This window comes from Ictidomys tridecemlineatus, chromosome 14 (assembly GCF_052094955.1).
Source record: "Ictidomys tridecemlineatus isolate mIctTri1 chromosome 14, mIctTri1.hap1, whole genome shotgun sequence".
Classification (NCBI taxonomy): Eukaryota; Metazoa; Chordata; class Mammalia; order Rodentia; family Sciuridae; genus Ictidomys; species Ictidomys tridecemlineatus.
Window position 1 is genome coordinate 28,363,861 of NC_135490.1, and position 24,154 is coordinate 28,388,014.

Below are 24,154 nucleotides of genomic sequence, written 5' to 3' on the forward strand. Positions count from 1 at the left end.
TGAATGGAGACAAAAAGTATGATTATCTAAATCCCTAAAAGCCTCATGAACACAGTATACATAAATCCAGAGTGAAATTTCTCAGCATAAGCCCATGTGTACATGAAAAACATGCCACAGTCAGCTGCACTCGTATGGTTATTAAGAAGTGATGAATTAGATTAATCCAGAGTTATCATTTTCAAAACATGTATGAGGAAACAAAGGAAATAATCTTTTTAGGTATTTGGAAATTTCCATATTAATAGACTTATTTATTTATCAATCATGGTCCTACAGTGTGCCAGGTGCTATTCTAAGTTCTATGCAAAAATTCACCTATTTAAATTTCTTAACAGCCCTATAAGGCAGATGTTGTATTTTCCCCAGTTGTACATATAAACACACTGAAACAATTAAGGGTTGTGAAATTTGATTTTCTGATAAATGACGGAGCTCTGTCAGATCCTGAAAATCTGTTTCTAAATCTCATGAGGTGGGAAATAATTTTACTTTCACTGGATTGATGCTTCAGATATTACTGATGATTTAAGGTTGAGCATTCCTAATTCAAAATTCCAAAATATAAAATGATCCAAATCTGAAATTTTTTGAGTACTGACATGGACTTTGTACCACAAGTAGAAAATTCTGCACCATGAAACTTTGTTTCATGAACAGAAATACAAATAAAATTGTACAAAATTATCTCTGGCCTGTATTATAGGTGTGTATAAAAATAAATTTTGTGTTCAGACTTGGGTCCTATTGCAAAAATATCTTTTTATGTATGTGGAAATATTTCAAATTCTGAATAAATTTGAAATCTGAAACACTTCTAGTTCCAAAAATTTAGGAAGGGGATTTTCAATCTTAATTGGAATTGGTATTCTAGATGGAATAAGTAGGAGAGAAACAAGTACTTTGGTCAGTTTCTGGTACATCTTTGAACATAAACGTTGTTATTTACACTGTGTGTATTCAGAATATTTCATCCATATAAAACAGAATTGTGTTTAGAAAACAAAGGTACTCTGAACAGTAAATCATTATAAGGTGAGCATATTTGTACAAAGAGGTTAAAAATTAAAACAACAACAACAAAAAAAAAAACCAGAACTCCAGAAACACTTTTTGCAGCAACTCAATCACTATTCTCGCCTTAACCATGTTCTGCTTCTAATAAAAATTTTACTGCCCCAATTTTTAAGATTATCATGATTAATGAGAAATTTTTTATTATATCAGACCTAGCAATAATTTATTTTCATTTTAATATAGTATTATATTGTAGGAATATTCTACAAGTATTTACTCCTGATAAAATTTTGGTTATTTACTGTTATTAGCTACTTTTAACTGTACTACAGTGGATATTCTGATATTCTAATAGATGTCTTTGGCTATATATTTGGTTATACATTTTAGTATAGTTACATGAGGTTGTGAATACATTGATTCTCTTATATTTTTACCCTGAAAGATTTCTTGTAATATTAATAATCTGTTGCACATGTTTATTTTCCCCTTTTCATTTGCATTTATATTTTATCAATGTTATATGTATAAATATTCTTTAATAACAGTCATACATGTTCAGCAAGACCACATTTGATAATAAATTTATATAGTATTTTCCTCTTAATCTTTTATTTTTTAATAAATTAATATATTGTTGGTTCTGCAAAATAGTTTTGGTACTTCTTTTTTTGTTATTCTATGGTAAAGTTTAAACACTAATAAAAAAATTTTCGTTTTAATTAGATAAACTGAAATTTTCTTGGCATTGTCTTTATTAGGTACTTACATTTTGACAACATTTTAATTATTTTATAATAATTGATCTATTGAGATTTTACATGTATCTTTGAGATTTGGTGATAGCTATTTAATTTCCTACACATCATCAATTCCATAAAAATTTTCAAATGTGATTAAAATATTTTATAAACATTTGCACTTTTTTATTTGTTTCAGTTCTGCACATAATTATAATTTCATATATTTTCCTCCTTGCACCTTTATTGTTAATTTCAGCTTATTGCTTTCCTTTTTATTATATTTTTTAAAGTCAACTCTTTGTTTATGATGCCTAATTGTTCTCAATAAAACATTTCTGTTTCATATTTATTACTTTTCATTCCTTTGCTTAACTTACTAATTTTAATGCTTAATAAATAATCCTTGGGTTTGAAGTACATTTTAAAAACATTATTATCTCTATTTTTATTTTGTTCTTGTGAAACCATTGTTTAGTAGATACTTATAAAATTCTTTATATGCACAGTTTCTCCCCTCACCTACTTTAAAAATTAGACTTTTAATATTATGATTAGAAAAACTGGTACTTACCATTCCTATCTTCAAAAATTCACTAAGTTTCTCTGTGGTCTTATATATGATCACATTTCATAAATGTTTCATAGTGATTTATAAAATGTGAATTACTAGAAATTGATTTAGTTAATAAATTCAAATATCTTTTGAGAGCTTACTATATCTTTGACATCTGGAACTACTGAAAAAAATAAGAGGGATAGACTTTCTTGCTCTCTTGAAGTTTATATTCAATGTGAAGACAAAAAAGAAGAAAAACATTCTTATGTTAGTAAAATATATTATGCCTTCTCTTTTAATGGGATAAATGCTATGTGGGAAAAATGAAAAGAAAAGTTTATAAGGGTAGGCAATGAGGGTTAGCAGTTTTATATATGAGAGTTTGGGAAATATTACTATGAGAATGATACTGTAACAAAGACTTGGAAAAATATGGAATGGATATTTAAAGGAAAGAAATTTCCATCCAGAGCAGTCAATCAGTGGAAATGCTCTATTGTGAGGGCATACTTAGCATGACAGAAAAAGAGTTAGTGGAAGGGTATAACTGTGGAAAATTGAGTCAGAAATGTAATATGGTCATTTTAGGAATATTAAATTGTATTCTAATGGAAACAGGAACAGTACAGGTTTTTGAAAAGAGGGGCATGATATAACAGAACAACTACATTCAGCATAATAGATGAGAGGATACATTGGCTCATTCTAGGTCCATAACAAAGAAGAAAGGATTGGTTGTATTTTATATATTTTCAAAATTAGATTTTTTTTTTTAAGAGAGAGAGAGAGAGAGAGAGAGAGTTTTTTTTAATATTTATCGTTTAGTTTTCCGGGGACACAATATCTTTATTTGTATGTGGTGCTGAGGATCAAACCAGGGTCACATGCATGCCAGGCATGCACGCTACCACTTGAGCTACATCCCCCAAATTAGATTTTAAAAATATTTCTTCACTTTGTGCTTGTGGGATAGAAAGGATAGAAAGGAAGAAACACCTATTGTGTCCTGAGAAACTAGAAATGTGGAGTTCCTCAGGTAAAGACATCAGAATATGGAATAAATATTGCAGAAAGGGTTTCAGGAATTCAGTTTTTGATGTCTGTAAATATCTACGTGAAGTCTAATAAGCTGTCAGATATCCGAGTTCAGTTATGAGTTGTGAAAGTAGTTTAACCACTAGACAGGATGCTATTACTGGAACAAAGAACAGAAAAGGTCCATAGGCTGAAATTGTCATAAGCTGGAGAAAGTTGAGGTTTCAGCAAGAAAAGTGAAAAAGGAATGAACTCAATTAGTAGGAGGAAAACAAAAAGACTGGGAGACGGCCTACTTAAAACCAGTTTAAAAGAAAATGGGAGAAAAGGAGTTGAGACAGGACATTTTCAAAGGGCCTGATTCAAAGGAAAACCATGTGATGTATAATGTATGTAGAGATCAGAGGAAATGGGAATGTACTCCATACTTCTCAAGTTTAGTGTTATCTGTTTATAGTGAGGAAGAGATGACATTGGCTTAGGTTGGTGGTTATAAACCTCAGGCTCTGTTAATTGTGATCCAGTCTTTGTACTATCAGGTTGGTAGACAACTGGTAGAAGCTGTGAAATTAACAAATGTTTCCTATGTTTTATTCCTCCCCAATTATTTTCAGGCTGTCTCTGTAGGAAATTTGGGTGGGTATACCTATGTAGTTACTTCTTCATCTACTTTGATGAAAAGCATTGCAAAAATATGGTTAAAAATAATGTACATGAACAAAAGAGATTGGAAATTAAAGACTCAATCAATTTATATTAGCATAAAAATTAAATACTTAGGTATAAATTCAACAAAATATATGAAATCTCTATGAGGAAATGTATAAAAACGTTATGAGTATCAAGAAACTAAATAGAGATCTATTCCACACTTAGGTAGAGGAAGACTCAATAGTGTCAAGGTGATAAAATTTATATATAGAAACAATTCAATCTTAATTAAAATCCCAGCTGGTTATTTTTTGGACAGAGACAAACTGATTCTAAAGTTTATATGGAGATGAAGTAAACCCATAATAGCCACCATAATATTAAAGGAGGAAATAAAAGTTGGAAAAGAGTCACTACCAATTTCAAGACATACCAAAAGCTACAGTAATCAAGATAGTGAGGTACTAAAACAAAATAGAAAAATAGATCAATAGAGAGAATTGACAGCCCAAACTAGACCCACATAAATAACAACAATTGATATTTAACAAAAGAGCAAAGACAATACAATGGCCCAAAGATAGGGGGGGTTTTTGTTTGTTTGTTTTAGCAAATGGTACTAAAACCTGCATATCCATGTGAGAAACAAACAAAAAAAAATTCTAGACAGAAACTTCACAAAATTTAACATACAATGGATCATAGATATAATGTTAGATGCCAAAGTAAAAATATTTTAGAAGATAAAATCAGAAAATTTACATGACTTTGAATCTTAGAAATTTCATTTTATTTACAAAAATAAAGGTACATTGTTATTTAAAAAAAACAATTGGAACTCTAGATTTCTTTAAAGTTAAAGATTCCCACTGTGACAGATACTTTCAAGAGAATGAGAAGACAAATCACAGATAAGGAGAAAATATCTGTGATATATCAGATAAAATAATGTTACCCCAAATATAAAAAGAACTCTTAAAACTAAGCAATAGGAAAACTAAGCAGTCTTAAAAAAAAATGGAAAAAAGACCTTAACAGACATTTGGTCAAAGAAAATATGTAGATGGCAAATAAGCATATGAAAAGATCTTTCACATTATAGGCCATCAGGGAAATGCCAAATAAAATGGCAATTAGATGTCCCACCTGTTAGAATATTCACTATTAAGAGCACTGACAACACTGAATGCTAAGGACATGAGCAGCAGGAAGTCTCATTCATTGAAGATGTGAATGCAAAATGGTACAGCCACTTTGAAAGAGAGAATCATATTGTAACCATGTGATCCAGCAAACACACTATTTCGAATTTACCCTAATGAGCTGAAGACTTTTGTCTGTACAAACTGCATGTGAATCCTATAGCAGCTTCGTTCATAATTGCCAAGCTTGAAATTAACTAAAATATCATTTAGTGGGTAAATAGATAAACTTTAAAGCCTCCAGCCAATGGAATATTATTTAATGATAAGAATAAATGAGCTCTTAAACCATGAAAAGACATAGGGGAAACTTTTTTTTTCTTTAGTTATGTTGAACACAAGACCTTTATTTCACTGATTTATTTTTGTGTGGTGCTGAGAATCCAACCCAGTGCCTCACGCATGCCAAGCGAGCGCACTACCACTTGAGCCCCATCCCCAGCCCCAGATATGTGTCTTGCCAAGTGAAAGAAGACAATCTAAAGAATCTATGTATTATAGAATTCTAAATATATTACATTCTGTTAAAGGCAAAATCCTGGGGACAATAAGATAGGAATTACAGATGAAAGGATGAATAAGTGATTTTCAGGACTGGGAAACTACTCAGTGTGTTATAGTGATAGATATGTGCGATTATATTGATTTTTAATAAGCCTTAATCAATCTATGGGCTTTAGATAATGAAATATCATATAGGTTCACTAGTTGTAACAAAGGTAATGCTATGGTGGGGTTGTTGATAATTAAGAGGATATGCCATTGTGAGGGCAGGAATATATGTAAATTCTCTGTACTTTTATACTCTGCTGTGAACCTAAATCTGGTTTTAAAAATAGTTTACTAAAAATAACATATATATTATACCAGTCTCATGAATTACAGGGACTTTTTATTCTGAAACTAATTCATATATATTTATATTGTACAACTTAGTGAGGCACCTTTTCAGATTAGAATCTTAGCTAAATTAGTGAAAAGAAATACAGTTTGACATTTAATTCACAGAAATATAAGATCTTAATTGTTTATACCATTGCAATAAATTTTTAACCAGAAAATGTCCTATTAAAAATCAAGCTAAATCAGAATGAGTGGCACTTTCAACATAACACAATATGGCTAAAAACATGCATTTTTTATGAATTCCAATTATATTGAGTGATATACACTCAATATAATTACAGCACAGATATATTTTTCCAGCCAGTTAATTTGGAAAGCAATTAAACATTTCTCCTATTCTAGGTTGGGGTACAAATATTAACCTGAAGTGTCTCAAACTAGGTTTCAAAAAGCTCGTTCAGACTATCTTCCTTTAATTACATAATAAAACTTTTCTAAAATTCCTCTTTTTATGAAAGTTTATTTATTTATATTGGTAGTATTGAATGAATTATGGTTCTTGTGTTGTCCAGTGAAGAGGTGAGGCCCCCTATGGGAACACTCAGCACCAAGGAGACAAGTTGACACTACCCAGCTGCTGTGGTAAGGCCCTGTTCAAGGGGAAATTCTATGCCACCCATGGATTTATCAGTTCTTAACCCTAGGTTCAAACACCAGCTGCCCAGGAATAGAGAATTATGGGCACAAACTGGATAGTTTTAATTGGTTTGTTTATACCCTCAACTTCTGTTCAGTTTATCTTGAAGAAAATTTCTCACAACAAACCCTTTTGGAGTTAAAACCTATATAATAAACATGCTGTGCTTGCTCATGTTCACTATTTCCCAATCAAGGGTTAGTGATCTACTGGGCCCCGGCTTTTTCTCTGTTTCTGTGTCTATTTGTCTTTTCTCCATCCCCTCACCACTAGATCTGGGAACCTAAATTAACAACTGTGTGGGTCATGGCAGATTTATATATTTAAATTTCAAGAGCTAAATGTCAAGAGCAGATCACTTGCACTCTTCAGTAAGGAAGACAGTCTTACCTCATGTTTTTTGTACTTTTAGTTTTTTTACAACCTGGTTATGTTAAATGATGACTTTCAATTTGTACAAAAAAAAGGGGGGTAACATATTCTCAAAATATAAGTAACTCCTATAATCTTAAAAGTTTTAGCAGTAATGAACATAGTAATACTAATAGCTTTGCACATTTAAAAATCTTCTATTACATTTTGCAACCAATACATTGTCTCAGTGCAGGCTGTAAGTTGCAAGATACACCTCTACCTTCCAGTCTAGTCACAGAGTTCCTCTGTGTCAGTTGCCTCTAACACATCCACAAATTGATAATGTCCCATAACAGCACACTGAGTTTAACAAAATATGAGATTAATCATTTAATATCCACTTAATTTTTTTGGAGTATCTATATTTGGCAGGACATTTTCTGGGATCTTAACAGTGAATAAAAAAAAGAGTCATTCTTATCGTCAAGCAAGACATAGTGATTGGAGATAAAGTGTTAATGATAATTAATAGGCAGAAATAAAACTTACTAAAGGATGACCAATGCTATGTAAAATTTTTTAATATTGTAGGTTGGTGGGTGGATGTTAATATTGAACAGGATGGTCAGAAAAGGCCTCACTGAGAAGTGGTAACAAGCAGATAACATCCTGGAAAATAACTTTCCTCCTATAAGAATATGTGCTTGAAGAACAAAGATGTTCTTCTGATGGGAAGAGAAAAAGACAGTAAAAATTATTGGCCCTGTGTTAGCATCTTCTTTGATCATAGAACAGATCAGAGCAGTGCTCAGCAACCACTTAGGAGAATGAGAGGGCAAAGGACTGCACAGAGAAATGATATGGAGAAAGAAATGTTGCCTTGAGGTTTACCGGTCCCTGTTATGAGCAAAATGTAGACAAATATTGGTCCTATTTTAGGTAATTAGGCAAGCTAATTAAAAGCAATTAACCCGGTCTCCACCTACAAAATGAAGAAGTCTAGAGCTACAACTCACTTTAGATATGTAAGCTTCTGCTTAAAAATACCCTTCAGCAAATGTGTCCTGCTGCTGTGTTAATTGCAACTCGGCTGATTGAAAAAACAACATGGAAAAGAGAAGCTCTTCTAAAAAAGAAAGCCATTTATTTTGATGATTAAGGTAACTCAAAGTGTGTTTGTATACCTATACTACATATTATATGACTAAACACCCTCATGTGTATTCACACAAAGGTGCACACAAAAATAGACATATTTTTTCTTAAAGAACAAGAATAATATTCTTAATAGGAGAGTATTTTAAGAAATAAAAGATGCAAGTTTTAAAGAAAATTAAGAATTTTTTATCTCACTGAAACTTTCGATTGTGATTGAAAGTCTTGAGTATAGAGGATTAAGAAATATTTTATTTAGAATATCTTAACATATAAGGAATTATACACACACAGGCTCACAGAACAGATACACAAGCTTCAGTATCAGTGGATAAGCTCTGAATTTTCTTTTTCTTTTCAGCATTGAAATGTACGGGAGAATAATTTTATTATCATTCTTTTTTTTTCAAAAGTAAGCTTTATCATTATCTATACATCAACATGCACATACATTAATGCACAAAAATAGTTCAAATAAAACATGAATATATTTGTACAATTTTGCTTTACCTGATGTTTATTTTAAATCTGGTTCTGGTGTGATGGTGATGGGACAATTCATCCAAATACAATTCATCCTAGTTTCTATACTTAACCAATAAATATGATATGTTTAAGTATAATGGTGAAATATACCCACATAACAGTCACAAAGGAAGTTGTGGAAGTTTTGACCAGCCTATGATAGAAAAGGATTCTAGGTAACAATCTAATTAATCAAAAGAAGAATATAGTCCAATAATAATAAACTGATGCCAATTTTAGTTTAACATTTTAAATAAAACAAAATATAATTTAGATTAGCAAAGCTTTTGTAAGAATGTATAAATTTAAAAAAAATCCAACTACTTATTCACTGGAGTTCATTGGAGATAAGTGTGAATAACCAGTGCAGAAACAAAAACATGCAGGTGTCCTTAGAATGTGAAAAGAATTTTTGCTATAATCCTTTTCAATACTGTGCCAACTAAATTTCATATGGCATTTTGTTTAACCTTTACAGCTCTTTCATATAAGTATTTAAAATAGATTCATAAAAGTAACTTCCTCAAATACATGCAAACAAGTGAAGGATAGATTTATTCTAGAGTTGCTGTTGTTCATTGTTTCTTCTTTACTCTTAGCCAAAGCGTACGAAACTGACAATTACATGTGGCCTTTTTAGCATATGCCATCAGATAAAATGATTGGTTGTGAAAAATTTAGATAAATAATTTGGAGAAGAAAAACAAAATAAATAGGAAAAACTGGTTGAAGGTGAAGATAGTGTACTATAGGGGAGATGTTGAGACAGTCTCATTTATGTATTTCCTCAAGGTCTAAGTTCAGAGGATGGATTTCAAATTCTAACTCTCTGCCTTCTGGTATTTTGCACTTAGACCATTTACTTAATAATTCTCTACCTCATTGTACTCTTCTACCAAGCAGGAAAGTGATACTATTATTTCATAATAGTAAATGATATTATTTGTTGCCTTTTTTACCATGTTGACTTGTTCATGTGGACTTTGGCAACACGCAACATAATGTTAGAAAACCTCCCTGTAGCCAGTCTCATTTTCTCTACTAGTCCCACGAACATGCACACAGTAAAATGATAATGATAATAATAAACTGATGCCAATTTTAGTTTAACATTTTAAATAAAACATTATGATTTATGTATTTTATTAAATATTGATTCAAACATATTTATTTTTAATATTTTATGTGGTAATTGGGCACTGTGGTACACACCTATAATCCCAGTGTCTGAGAGGCTGAAATGGGAGGGATTGCAAGCCAGCCTCACCAAAAGTCAGCCTCACCAAAAGCAAGGCACTAAGCAACTCAGTGACACCCTGCTCTAAGTAAAATACAAAATAGGTTCTGAGGATGTGGCTCAGTGTTCCTGTGTCCCTGAGTTCAAACTCTGGTACACACATACACACACACACACACACACACACACACACACACACACACAAATTAAAATTAAAAAAGAAAAGTTCATTGATAAGGTTTCAGATTCCACACTGTAACTCATCTTCAGTAATTAATGGTTATTGACTTTTTTTTTGGTTCAGCATGAAAGAAAACCATCTATAGATATCTAAGAAATACATTGAAATATCAAACCCTTTTGTTAGTACTTATCTATTTGAAACAAATTTTCATTTCCTGTTTTAGCCAAAATAAATTTGGCAATAGAATATATGCAGAAGCAAATTACAGGAATACTACATTAAAAATGCAGACAGATGCTTATATTCTAAGAATTACTTTTAGTTTTAAAATGTATATTTAAGAATATTATTTATAAATGTGATGTTTGTTAAATAAAAAATTAAAAATAAATATTTCTCAAATTCCTCATATTTAATATCCCATATGGTACATGTTGATAAATAGATCTCATGTGAACAAGAGATATTTGGGGTTGTGCACAGAAGGTTCTGACACTAAAAAGTTGGATACTGCTAACTTACTGCATATAAAGAATTTAACACAGGACTTTGTACATACCATTCATAAAATAATGCAAATAAATATTTATTAGATTCCATTAATGACACTGTGAGAAATAAAAATGTAGCCAGCAATTTCCCTTGCTATATCCCAGTGTTGAAGTAATCACATAATTCTCAATGACTCACCTCAATAATATTGTATTGAAGTCTTCTGAAGACAGACAAATGAGATTACAAATATAAAAGAAACGTGTATTCTGAATAAAATTTTAATAGAATTTATTTAGAAAATAAAAGGCTATAATAGGATACATTGAAAACAGAAAAATTTCTAAAAATAATATAAATGAAATATATGTATGGTCAACATATATGTAGGAATATAAAACTACCTTCAATTTGAAGAGTTGCATTTCAAAAAAGAAATCCTATCAACATATGCATTGATTCTTTGGCTTATACTAAGTCTTTTACAAAACTCATTCTCTATAGTATAGTTTCAATGAAAAAATTTTTAATCATAAATAGTCTTCTTATTAAAAATACTGTTTTATTATAAAAAGAAAAGGGCAGTACTAAGATTTTGATAGGACAAAAGTGTGAAAAATTATCAGGTCCATGTAAGATCTGGTTGGTTTTACTAAAATAAAATGAAAATCAAAATGGGTTTATTGATTACTGAAATTCTTCTGAATTATTAGTTAAACATAATGCAGACTCCATTTTTCCCTTTGTGAATGTTATAAGAAAAAAAAATTTCAATGTAAAAAATGGCTTCCAAATAATATTGACTCAGAGGAGCCACTAATATTTACAGATTTCTTGTAGAAGTAACTAAAGAGTACAATCCTCATTGTACCAGAAATTTTAATTTTCAATTAAGCATAGAATGAAAAGAATGTATTACTAGACCATTTCTTCACAAACACAGTTTATAGGTTAAGGATTATTGTAAACCAATGATAATGAAGGGAAAATAATGATTATAAATTTCATTATCTGTTAAAAACAAACACAACATAATGGAAAGCAGAAATATCCTATTTGTGAACTCCATGGTATAAACAAATTTTGTTCTGTATCTAAGGAGAAAATATAATAAACTAGATTATTCCGTTTAATTGTAATGTGTTTAAGACAAATATATGTTTGAAGTGTTTTGGAGTTGTTCCTTTAATTACATTTTGATAGTGTTTCAAGTTTCAAAATGAATTGGCTTCTATATAATGCTATTTGAAATGTAAATTTTCATAGTTTCTTTGAAAATTCTGTATTTCAGTTGTTTCTGAGAGTAGTAGGAATGTTCAATCTCTTTGATCTACCTTTATTGTACTTAAAAATATATCAAACAGATATTATTATAGAACTAGACATGTTGTGTGCATGCTCCTGAACATCACTGTTTTATCAAAATGGCCTGCATATTAGAAAACTCCATTAACAGAATGATGACCTTCTTGATTTCTCTCATTTTTCATATTTATAATATCATGATTTGCTCCTAGATGGGAAATGAAAATGTATGTAGTAAGTTGACATTTCAAGACAGATCTACTAGTTGGAGATTAATGCTTTATTTCACTTTTTTCCCTTACTTGCTCCAGCAAGAAGTGGCAGAAAATCACCTTGGTTGTCCAAGGAAGATAAATTGCCTCTGAATCTCTGATAGGTCAAATCTCTCCCACCCAAGGAAAGGAGGAAGAAAATATTAACACATAGCATAAAAATCAAACAACATTCTTACTACTAATAAGGGAACTTTCATATGTTCGTACAAATGGAAGAAAATATAATAACTATGACAGTTCAACAAATAAATTTATATCAAATATATGAAACATCAATTTTTAAAAATAAGGAAAAAATAATGAGCAATATTATTAGGAAAACTGAGCGTAGTATTTTATTATTTGATTACAAATGCAAATAAAAGTAAGCATATAGAATATCTAAATATATTTCACAAACTCATTATAAAATATATGTGCACATAGCCACAAATATGTACAAAGTACACAGATGAACACATGTATACTCCATAAAACTTTCATACAATTCAATGATGACATTTCATCTGACTTGTGCTCTGGCTATGGAATAGTAACAAAAACAAAGTAAACCTAATTCACAATAAAAAAAATTTACAAACAATAAAATATGCAATCAATAAGAAAAAGGCTACTAAATATATTAAACAAGTTGAAATTTAGTATTTAATGGAGGGTATTTAAAAATATCCTTTGAGGCAAATTTATTCCCTAATAGCTTCCCAAGCTGTAGTTACTGACTTTTTGGGAGACAAAATAAAATGACAATGCTACTTATATGACATATCTGACATGACCAATGCTGAAAGTAAGGGAACATTTATAGTCCAAAATATTTCCATTATTTTACCAGAGAGACAGAAATCAATCAGTCACTTATATAAGCAGGTTATAAAAATATCAGTAAATGAAGTAGAATGTTAAAAAGTCTTATTATTATTTCCTTTTATATGCTTTCTTTATTAAGGTTTTAATCTGAAATTTATATTAATCTATTTGAAGTTTGTATTTTCAATATTCAAAATTTAATGTTCTGATTTATCTGTGGTTACTTATGTGAATGTTATAAATGGGAATATACAGTGTTTTTACTAATCATGCATATTAGAAAAATCTATAAATTCATTTTGTGTTATTATTTAAGAGTTGTTTTAAAAATCATTTCCGGGTGAAACAATTTTATGTTTTTTTTCTTTGATTTATTTACACTCGTTTGGTGTAACATAACATAGTTAGATGTTATCTATGTTCTCTATGCATATCTATGTTCTCTATGCACTATATATTTTATGGAATTACTCTTCTATGTAAACACAGAATGTGAATCCTATTGATTAGTTTGCTTAGTTGTTTCACATCCAGCTTTTCACCTCAATAGTACATTATAGGAGTGATTTACTAAATTTTATATTTTCATTATAATACATTTCTCTTTATATCTTTTATAATTCATCTTTAAAAAGGTAGTTTTTATACTGTTTTTTCCATATTAAAAATTGCTGTATCTTCAAAATAAAATTGTTTCTCAGAATAAATTGTGTTACTCAGCATTATAGTTAGTCCTTTTATTGACACTTAATGTTTTTTAGCCTGTAAAGTAATAAAAAGTGTCAGTTTGTCAAATCAGATTGAAAAATGCTGAAAGTAAAGGAACATTATTTAGCAATAGTGGAACTCAAAAGTTTTGAATTCATATAACATATAATCACTGACGCACAGTATAATTGTTAGAAAATCAGAAACTCAAAATGAAAAAAATTTTCTATTTAGAGATGTAATACTGTGCCTCTGCCCAGGGCAAAGAATTTCAGTGGAACACATAGATTGTGATTTTATGTACACATAAAATATGAATCCTATTGAAAGTTTTACTATCTGGGAGATGTGTTTGTGTTCCTGTGAAATAAAATGTGAATGTTTACTGAATTATGGAGTCTGCTTATTGTGTGTATTAATATGAAGTACATTAAATTTCTCCACTTTATAAATATTTTTATAGTTCTCTCATATTTAACATAAAATCAGAAACTTTAAGTAGTTTTACATATATTTGAACTATTTCTTCTTGAGTAAAATGAGAGTTATACAATGCTTAAATATTGTCATTAACATTTTGAGAGATATTAGAGTTTGTATTGTATCTTTTCCTTTTCCTCTTTTTCCTTCTTCTCCTTCCACTTCCTCCTCCTCTTAATTCTTCATCTTCATTTTTTTTCTTTCTCCTCCTCTTTCTGCTTGTAACCTTTAACACATGCATTTTTATGTTTCAGATATGTTTTGTTTAAACATACTAAATTTTAAAAATATACTCTGAAAGGCACTTAATTTCGTAGACACAATCCTGTCTCATTAAACAATTTCAATCTCCCATTTCATATTGGTTTTCTATTTGTACTTTGATATTTTATTTTCTCCATCCTTCCTTTATTTCTCCCTCACCTACTTCCCTTTGCTTATATATTTTTAAATAGTATTTCCTCTTATTTCTACTTGATATTATAACACAAATGTTTGCTTATGAAAGGGTGATATTTAAAAATTTTCTCTTTTCCAAGACAAACAATGCTCTACAAATAGTTAATGCCTATTTTTACCGTCCTAGTATAATTATTTTATTGTATAGTTTTAAATTTCAGGTTCACTGAATATAATTTACATTTCATAAAATTTACTCTGCTTAGTAGTATAATTCAATAATTTGGAGAAACTTACAGATCCATGGGTACATCCTCACCTTTGAGATAAAGGATATTCCATTACCATAAAAAATTCCCTTAGTTTCTTTACAGATATTCCCCTTTCTGTATTCCCAGTATCCACAACCACCAATATGATTCTGTACCTACAGGTATACGTTTTTGCATAATGTGAAATAAATATAATTACGTAGCATGTAGCTTTTTATGTTTGGCTAATTGTGTTTAGGTTATACTTTCTAGGGTCATCTCCATTATTGTTTGCTCTGTTTAATGAGAGTAATTAATTGTACACATGAATGTAATTATTTATCCATTCAACATTTAACAGATTTTCAAACTAACTGCAGTTTTACATAATTAGAAATATGCTATGAATACTTGTATGTAGATCTCTAATAAACATATGTATTCTTTTTTCTTTGTTAATGACCTGGGAATAAGATTAGTGGGTTACACAGCAAATGAATATTTAACTTAACAAGAAACTACCAAACATTTTTCCAAGTGTTTTTATCACTCTGCATTCTAGGCAAAAATATATGAATGTCAAACATGCACTTCATCCTTGCAAACACTTCACATTTTCTTGGTTTTCCCTTATTGTGTTCTTTAATTTTAACCATTCAAGTGTGTGTGCAGTGCTCTCTTCATTAGTTTTTAACTTTTGTTTTCCTAAAGAATATGTTAATTATCTTTCATGTATTTACTTTTCATTATTTTTCATTCACATCTCTTCTTTGGTGAAGCATCTGTTCAAATTTTTGCCATCTTTTATTTGATCATTTTCATCTTCTTATATACTGCTTTATATATTCTGGAAATTGGTCATTCAAAGATGTGAATTTGAAAGTATATTCTCCCATACACATATCAATAAATTTTCTTAATCATGTGTTTTAATATGTATTATTCTTACAGCAATACTTTTTAGAGAACCAAATATGTTTAAAAATCAATATTTCATTTAAAAATTAGGTTTAATGTTTTATGTCCTATGAATCTGTAAGACATGTTACAAATATTCCTCCAATGTTTGCTTTTAAAATATGTACACAGTTACATTTAATTTGGGGACTATAATTTGCCGCAGACTGAAGGGACACAAATCACGAACCACTTGTAGATTCAAGCAGGATCGAACTTTATTTTTAGAACCCACGCTGTGCTCCACACCGCCCACAAGAACTCTCTAGGAACTCCCCAAGAGCTGAACTCCGGAGAGCTCCACCTGAACTCCGGGAACTCTGCCAGCACTCAACAGGAACTCAACCTGTGAACTCCACCCACGCAAACTCTCTAGGAACTCCACAAGAGCCCCACCATCCTAATGGCTCCCTGGCGCCACCTCTCAACCACTCCCCCTGACAAAACGCCAGGCACCATCCTGACTTGGCTGCCGCTCTCAACAATAATTTGGGTGTTTTTTTTTTTTTTTACCTTTTTTATATGATGCATATGTTTTTCTAATTTTTCTCACACATTTGGTAAAAATAAAACAAATGCCATTAAATTGTTTTGCCACTGAATTATTTTGGAAGCTTTGTCAAATGAGATTACATCTGTTTAAACCTATTTCTGGAAACTATATTCTGTGATTTATTCCTATATGTATTTCATAATACCTAACTCTATTGATTATTGTATTTTAATAGTAAAATTTGAAATCGGGTAGTGTGAGTCTTCTAGGTTGTACTTATTTTCAAAACTTTGGTCCTATTCTCTTTACGTAAATTTTAGAATCAGTTTACAAGATCTACAAAAGTCTTTCTAGAATTTATGTTGGATTTACAATGAGTTTCCATATTTATATTAAAGACTTGATGTTAGGGTTTGAATATGAGATGTCCCTTATAAAGCTCATATGGCAATACAGGAAGATCCAGACTGAAAGATTACATCATGAGAACTGTATCCTAATTCTTAGATTGATCCATTTGATGGATTAATAGTTTAGATGCATCGAAGGGTGGTAACTCTAGGCAGGTAGGGCATGAGTAGAGAAAGTAGGAGGCATGCCCTTGAGGATTATATTTTGTTCCTGGCTCCCTGTTCTCTGTTTTCTGGCTTCTATGAACTGAGAGGCTTTCCTCTGCCATAACCTTCCACCATGATGTTGGGTCTCATCTTCAGCCCAGAGCAATGGAGTCTACTGACCATAGACTAAATCTCTGAAACTACAAGCCCAGAATAAACATTTCTTGCTCTAAGTAGTTCTTGTCAGGTATTTTCATCACTATGATTAAAGCTGACTAACACAACTGACAATATCATATTATTATTAAATCTTTCAATCCATGAACAATATATGCTTTCTGCCTTCTTAGGTACTTTCATTGTCATAATAACTTTCAGCTTAAAATCTGGCATGTATTTTATTATTGAATGATTATTTCATGCTTTTATGTTATTTTAAATATTATTCTATTCATATTAATTTTCACATTCAATTTCTCAATTTCATTATAAGAGATAAAATTGAGTTTTGTTTGTTTGTATAAACTTGTGCCCAGCAACTTGGCCAATCTGGTTTAGTGAGATTCATCATTTCTTCTGGCATTTAAAAAAATGATAGAATTGAATAAAAATTATCTGTATAATAATTATATGGTTGTTATTTACTTTGAATCTATAATTTTTATCAGGAATAATACAAAATAACATGGAGTTTAGAAGCACAAACTTTGTCCAAAGTAAACTTGAATGGTATCTAAGTATAGATACTGTATATCTTTCACATATGGTTTCACATAAACCATATGTGAAAGATAAACAGTAAATTTATGGTGTTTTCTTTGTTTAATATTATCAATTTATTAAATGATACATCTCTAATTTATAAACTGAACCATGAACTAATGTGTTTATATGTAGGGTAAAATTAAGTACATATTATATGTTTATATAAAAAACTTAGCAGCAACTGCCACAATTATTAAGAATGTGAAACCACAAAATAATTTTAACGAAGAAGTATTTCATTACTGATGTTAAAATTGACAAGATATACTGATATTATACAGAAAATAAACTTTTTATTTATTTTAAAATTAGTATTAAATTCTAGATAAAAGTTCCTATTTTCTTCACTCACAACAGGTCATTCCCATTTTGTGAAATTTGATATGCCACTTTCTGACCAAGCTTCATTGATTATGGAGAGTTATTATTATTGTTAGTAACTACTTCTGTACCCAAAGTTGAATTATCTATCTAGTAGTAATAGTTTGAGTATTAAACAAGTGATTTTGTTGTTTATTTATTTATTTTGGTACCAAGGATTGAAACAGGGGATTGCACATGCTAGGCATGTGCTCTACACTGAGCTACAACCACTTGGAGAATTCTAACTTAATTTCACTTTTTTAACATAAGAGACATGCAGCCAAATTATATCAATATACTGTACTAAATATTCCATTTAATTAACAGAGTATTGTATTATTTTTAAATTAATTCTTAAGTCTGAAACTAAATGAGTTTTTCTCTGAATCAGAATAATGCATATTTAAGGAGTAGAGCTAAAAAATTGGCTAAAATATATAATAGATTTGAGAAAGGAAAGTTCATGATAAAATAATTAGCATCATCTATAACTTCAGTTTTTCTGGAAGAATTAAAGAATCAACTTTTATCTTATACTTGTCATAGATCTTCTAATATAAACACTAACTTATTGTAACGTTTATCATCTTATTTTGTCTGTAAGAATTAATTGATTTTAAATCTGAATATGAATAAGCTGCATTTATGATAAACCATTAAATATATTTCAAAATCATGTTAACATCCAAAGTATTAAAAATACATAATGTAGGTGGCATATTTGTAGTCCATTGGGTTCTATTTATTAATGAAATAGACACCAATTGCATGTTTGTTTTTCATAAAATGTTCATGAAAAGCACAGATAAACCAAAGTTGAATAAATCATATTCTTCTCATACTCCAAGAAAGCCAATATTCTCATATATAAATAACACTGCAGAATGCCCTGAGAGAATATAGTTCTTATTTCACCATGTCAGCAAAAAAATATTTAAGCATTTTTAACAGTGTTATGCCAGAAGTTGAATTTTCCAGAAGATGTATTCATAAAGCTTTTGCAATATTTGCATAGCTATAAATAATTACTAGTAACTTCTCTAGAAATATCAAAAGTATATAAGTTACAGGTTCTTAAGCCTATAAATCATATCAAATTACCTGAAAAAATTGTGCATGTGCTTGTATATACACACTTAGTTGATATTGACCAATACTATTAATCAAATTTGTGTAATAATTTCATGAAAGAGTTATAGTTGATGTTCATCAATGCTTTTAATCAAATTTGTACATTAATCTCATGAAAAAGATATCTTTACACAGTATTAATTATTCTATTTATACAATATCTTCCTCCTTATAATCTAATAATGATTTAAAAATAATTTTATATAATTTTAAGTAATTGCAAATCCTCAATTTATTTGCTTTTTTCTGTTCTTTCATGTGTTCAATATCATAAGATTAACACATAGCATTTAAAACCATTTATTTTCTAGGCCTTTATGCTAAATAATGTAATTTTTCTTCACCTGAGTTTCATATTTAGTATGTTGAAATACTTGCTGGCATAACTACATGTTATCAATCTAACATGAAATATAAAAATGTTTAACATTCACATTGCTGAACTTTAATTACTTCATTGATTAAAACCAAATAAATATTCAGTTAAATTTGTTTTAAATTCACTAATAAGTTCTAATTTCAAATTTTCAACTTTAGTATATCTAATCTCTTCATAGTAAATTTTTAATATAATGCTAATGATATAAAACAGGTTCATCAGTTAAAAATTGACTTTACATAAAGATATACGGAGCACTAACTTGTTTTGGAGGGTAAATGGAAATATGTTGAGGATGGGGCCTATTTGCTTATACTAAGATTTTCATAAAAATAATTCATTTGTTTTTCCAAACTGTTACAGATAAAATGAAGAACTTACAAGCAGAAAAATTAAAACACCTCCATAAGGCAAGTAGAAGGCATGTTTACTGGAAGATAATCCTACCCAAAGACAATAAGCAAATTTCAGGAAATAAAATGTATTTTCATATAGGGTGAGATTTTTACACAGGTGTCAGTTAAGGTCTATTAGGGAATCTTCATGGAGAATGTGTGGCATAGAAATTATTAAACTATTACTTTAAGTGGTAAGGAAAGAGAGCATCACTGATGGTGGGGAAAGTTCTGAAAGAACAACAGAGATATAACGACAATTCCTCAGAGTTCCCTGAGGGTACCTTTTACAACTAAAGAATTAACAATCTATTCATAAAAAATTGTAAGGTTAAAAAATCACATAATCTAAATAGTATAACAGGGGATGATTAATGAGGAATACAACCAACATAAAATTTAAATAATGATAATAATAATAAAATTTTCTCTAGAAGAAATTTCTTATTAATTTTTACACAAAGGTTTTACCTTCTCTCACCTACTTGTAATTCATCTGTAGAGTTTAATTAACACTAGTTGAAGACTGGCAATATTACATGAGTTGATAACTATTATAGGAATTGTAAATAAGTATGGAAATAATTGGAATTCTTTTCTTAATAATTTGCTTCTTTTTCTTAAATATTGGAAAATATTTATGATTTCATTTGCAAAAGGAGTTTGGAATAGGTGGCCTATGCTCTAATGAGAAAAAATGATAGATTTTGCTTTTTTTTATAGATTGCTTGACACTTAGTTATTATTTGCAACAAAACAAGGACAAAACATGCCAGAGTTGATTTTGACAAAGATTGTGTGTTATAACTGAAAATACTTACGTAGTTAGATAGTTTCTATGATATAATTCAGTCTTTTTAGTAACTTCGACTTTTCTTTAGAGTTCTTCATCTTAGTATACTAAAGTTTAATTTTTTACCAAAGTTTACCTCCTATTGAAATGTATTGATCTAATTTAGTTTCAATATTGCTTAATCACAAAATTCAGCATACAGAAGAAAAGAGAACAAAGTGACCTAATACTAAAAGATAAACATAGAACACTGAATAGTATTAAGCATAAAGGTGCAGATGAAATTAGAAGCATTTTACACTCATCCAGAATAGAAGGCAATTATACTGACTATGGTTTCCTTTATATGCTTCTCTATTAAATTTGAAATATTTAATAGAGAAATAGAAATATGTGATATTCTGGAAATTCAAAGTCTTGTAAAATAAGTTGGTTGTTCAAAACATTACAAAGCTCTTGACATATCATATTTCATACATTAGATTCAAGTGGGTTATGAACTCCCATTTTTACCCCAAATACAGATTGCAGAATCACATCAGTTACACATCCACATTTTTACATAATGCCCTATTAGTAACTGTTGTATTCTGCTACCTTTCCTATCCTCTACTATCCCTCCTCCCCTCCCCTTCCATCATCTCTCTCTACTCCATCTACTGTAATTCGTATAGCGATACCAGATTTCAAACTATATTACAGAGCAATAGTAACAAAAACAGCATAGTACTGGTACCAAAACAGGCGAATGGACCAATGGTACAGAATAGAGGACACAGAGACTAATCCACAAAGTTACAACTATCTTATATTTGATAAAGGGGCTAAAAGCATGCAATGGAGGAAGGATAGCATCTTCAACAAATGGTGTTGGGAAAATTGGAACTCTATATGCAACAAAACAAAACTGAATCCCCTCCTCTTGCCATGCACAAAAGTTAACTCAAAATGGATCAAGGAGCTTGATATCAAATCAGAGACTCTGCGTCTGATAGAAGAAAAAGTTGGCTCCAATCTACATATTGTGGGGTTGGGCTCCAAATTCCTTAATAGGACACCCATAGCACAAGAGTTAATAACTAGAATCAACAAATGAGACTTACTCAAACTAAAAAGTTTTTTCTCAGCAAAAGAAACAATAAGAGAGGTAAATAGGGAGCCTACATCCTGGGAACAAATCTTTACTCCTCACACTTCAGATAGAGCCCTAATATCCAGAGTATACAAAGAACTCAAAAAATTAGACAATAAGATAACAAATAATCCAATCAACAAATGGGCCAAGGACATGAACAGACACTTCTCAGAGGAGGACATACAATCAATCAACAAGTACATGAAAAAATGCTCACCATCTCTAGCAGTCAGAGAAATGCAAATCAAAACCACCCTAAGATACCATCTCACTCCAGTAAGATTGGCAGCCATTATGAAGTCAAACAACAATAAGTGTTGGTGAGGATGTGGGGAAAAGGGTACTCTTGTACATTGCTGGTGGGACTGCAAATTGGTGCGGCCAATTTGTGAAGCAGAATGGAGATTCCTGGGAAAGCTGGGAATGGAACCACCATTTGACCCAGCTATTGCCCTTCTCAGACTATTCCCTGAAGATCTTAAAAATTACCTAATTTGTGTGCTTGGTATTAAAATAAATATGAAAAAGGGGAAAACATGAGAGCTAAAGATAGAAAGTAAAAAAGGAAGGAAATGAATTTATACTTCTAATAATGTCATACCAGCTATTGTGGACCAAATCTCTTACTGAAAAAAATATACATTATATATATTTTTTATGCATATATAAAACACATATATAATCATGTGTTTATGTAAATGTAATCACATGTAAAAATGAACATATGATTAAAATCTGGGAAAGGAAGGAAACTTATGTGTTTGTGACCCATGAGTACATACCAAGGAAGAGAAGACCTATTAAACGCCCAATTCTATAGCAATAGAATTTTAAGGGAAGTGAATATTTTAAAATACTGGAGCCATCAAATGCACTGAAGTCCAGAGTTGTATTGCCTCATGTGCATTAATTATAGTACATTAATCAGGATGTTATTGTCTCTACTTTCCATTGGAAGCAAAGGTAAATACTCTTAGGGATAACATTATTTCTACAATTTTTGCATAGATATCTAGCATTCATTTAAAATTGCCAAGTACTTGATTAAATAAGGCAATGAGATGCATAACAAGGGGAACATCAGATAACAGGCCAAGAAGGGCCAAGAACTTTCCACCCCTAAATATCAGCAGAGTAAAAAATAAGTATTACCAAAATGTATCTGCATCATCTACCACAGGAAAGAAGGCAAGAGCAAAGAAACATTAAATCAGAGAGAGCAAAGAGGGGAGAGAGAGAGAGAAAGAGAGAGACACCAATACTCCATGACTGAGTGATGCAGGAAAAAAGTGAAACCTGAGAAAAAGATGAGGCAGAAACACCAGAAAAATGTTCTTCAGAACCAGGAATCTCCATACCCATGCACAGCGACAGCTTATGGCATAAGGATTGTGAGGTTGATAAGAACTGGGGGGCAAGGATAACAACAAACATAAATGTACAAAGCATAATCCCACCTCATACCAACCACACTAACCTAACTCTTCACAGTGGGGCCTGACTATTAAAGGGCTACGTACACATTTCTGGGCATAAATGATATGAACTCAGTTACTCCAATTTTTCTATAATTGATATGTGGAATTTGAACATATTTATTAGAGATGAAAATTTCTTCTGTGTATCTCTCTAATGAACTGTATACAGCAGGGGAAAGAATCCACTGGACTCCAAAATAGGATAATGGGAAATACTCAAAATGAAATGCAAAAAGAATGTGAAAAACAGAATATTATACTCAGGAGCTGTGGGAGTTAAAAAGCTAACATAAACAAATTGTATTTATACAAGGGAAGAGAAGAAAGAAAAGGCCAAAGAAATTCTTCAAAGAGATTATGAACCCAAATTTAGAAAATAAATAATTATAAACCACTATTCAATGTAGCTTATATATATACAAGGTAAATGCAAAATGAAAGAAAAATTCTCACAACAATAAAGGTATCTAAGAAAAAATGAATATTGTCCACAGAGAAAGCAAGATAAGAATTTAAAGGGATTCTATGTTTCAGAAACTATGTGAGCCCAAAGAAACCGAAGCTCTATTTTTAATTTGCTAAAAGAAAAAATAAAGATGTAAATATAGACCTATATAAGTAGAAATATCTCATTCAGTCAATACAAAAGAAGAAATAGAAACAGTTCACAAGATAAGAGAGAGAGGGGATATTGAGAAAAGAATACATCCCAATCTGATAAAATAAAACAAATAAAATAGAAGAGATCAAACTTGATACTTTGAAAAGTTAAGAATATTGGCAGAAGCA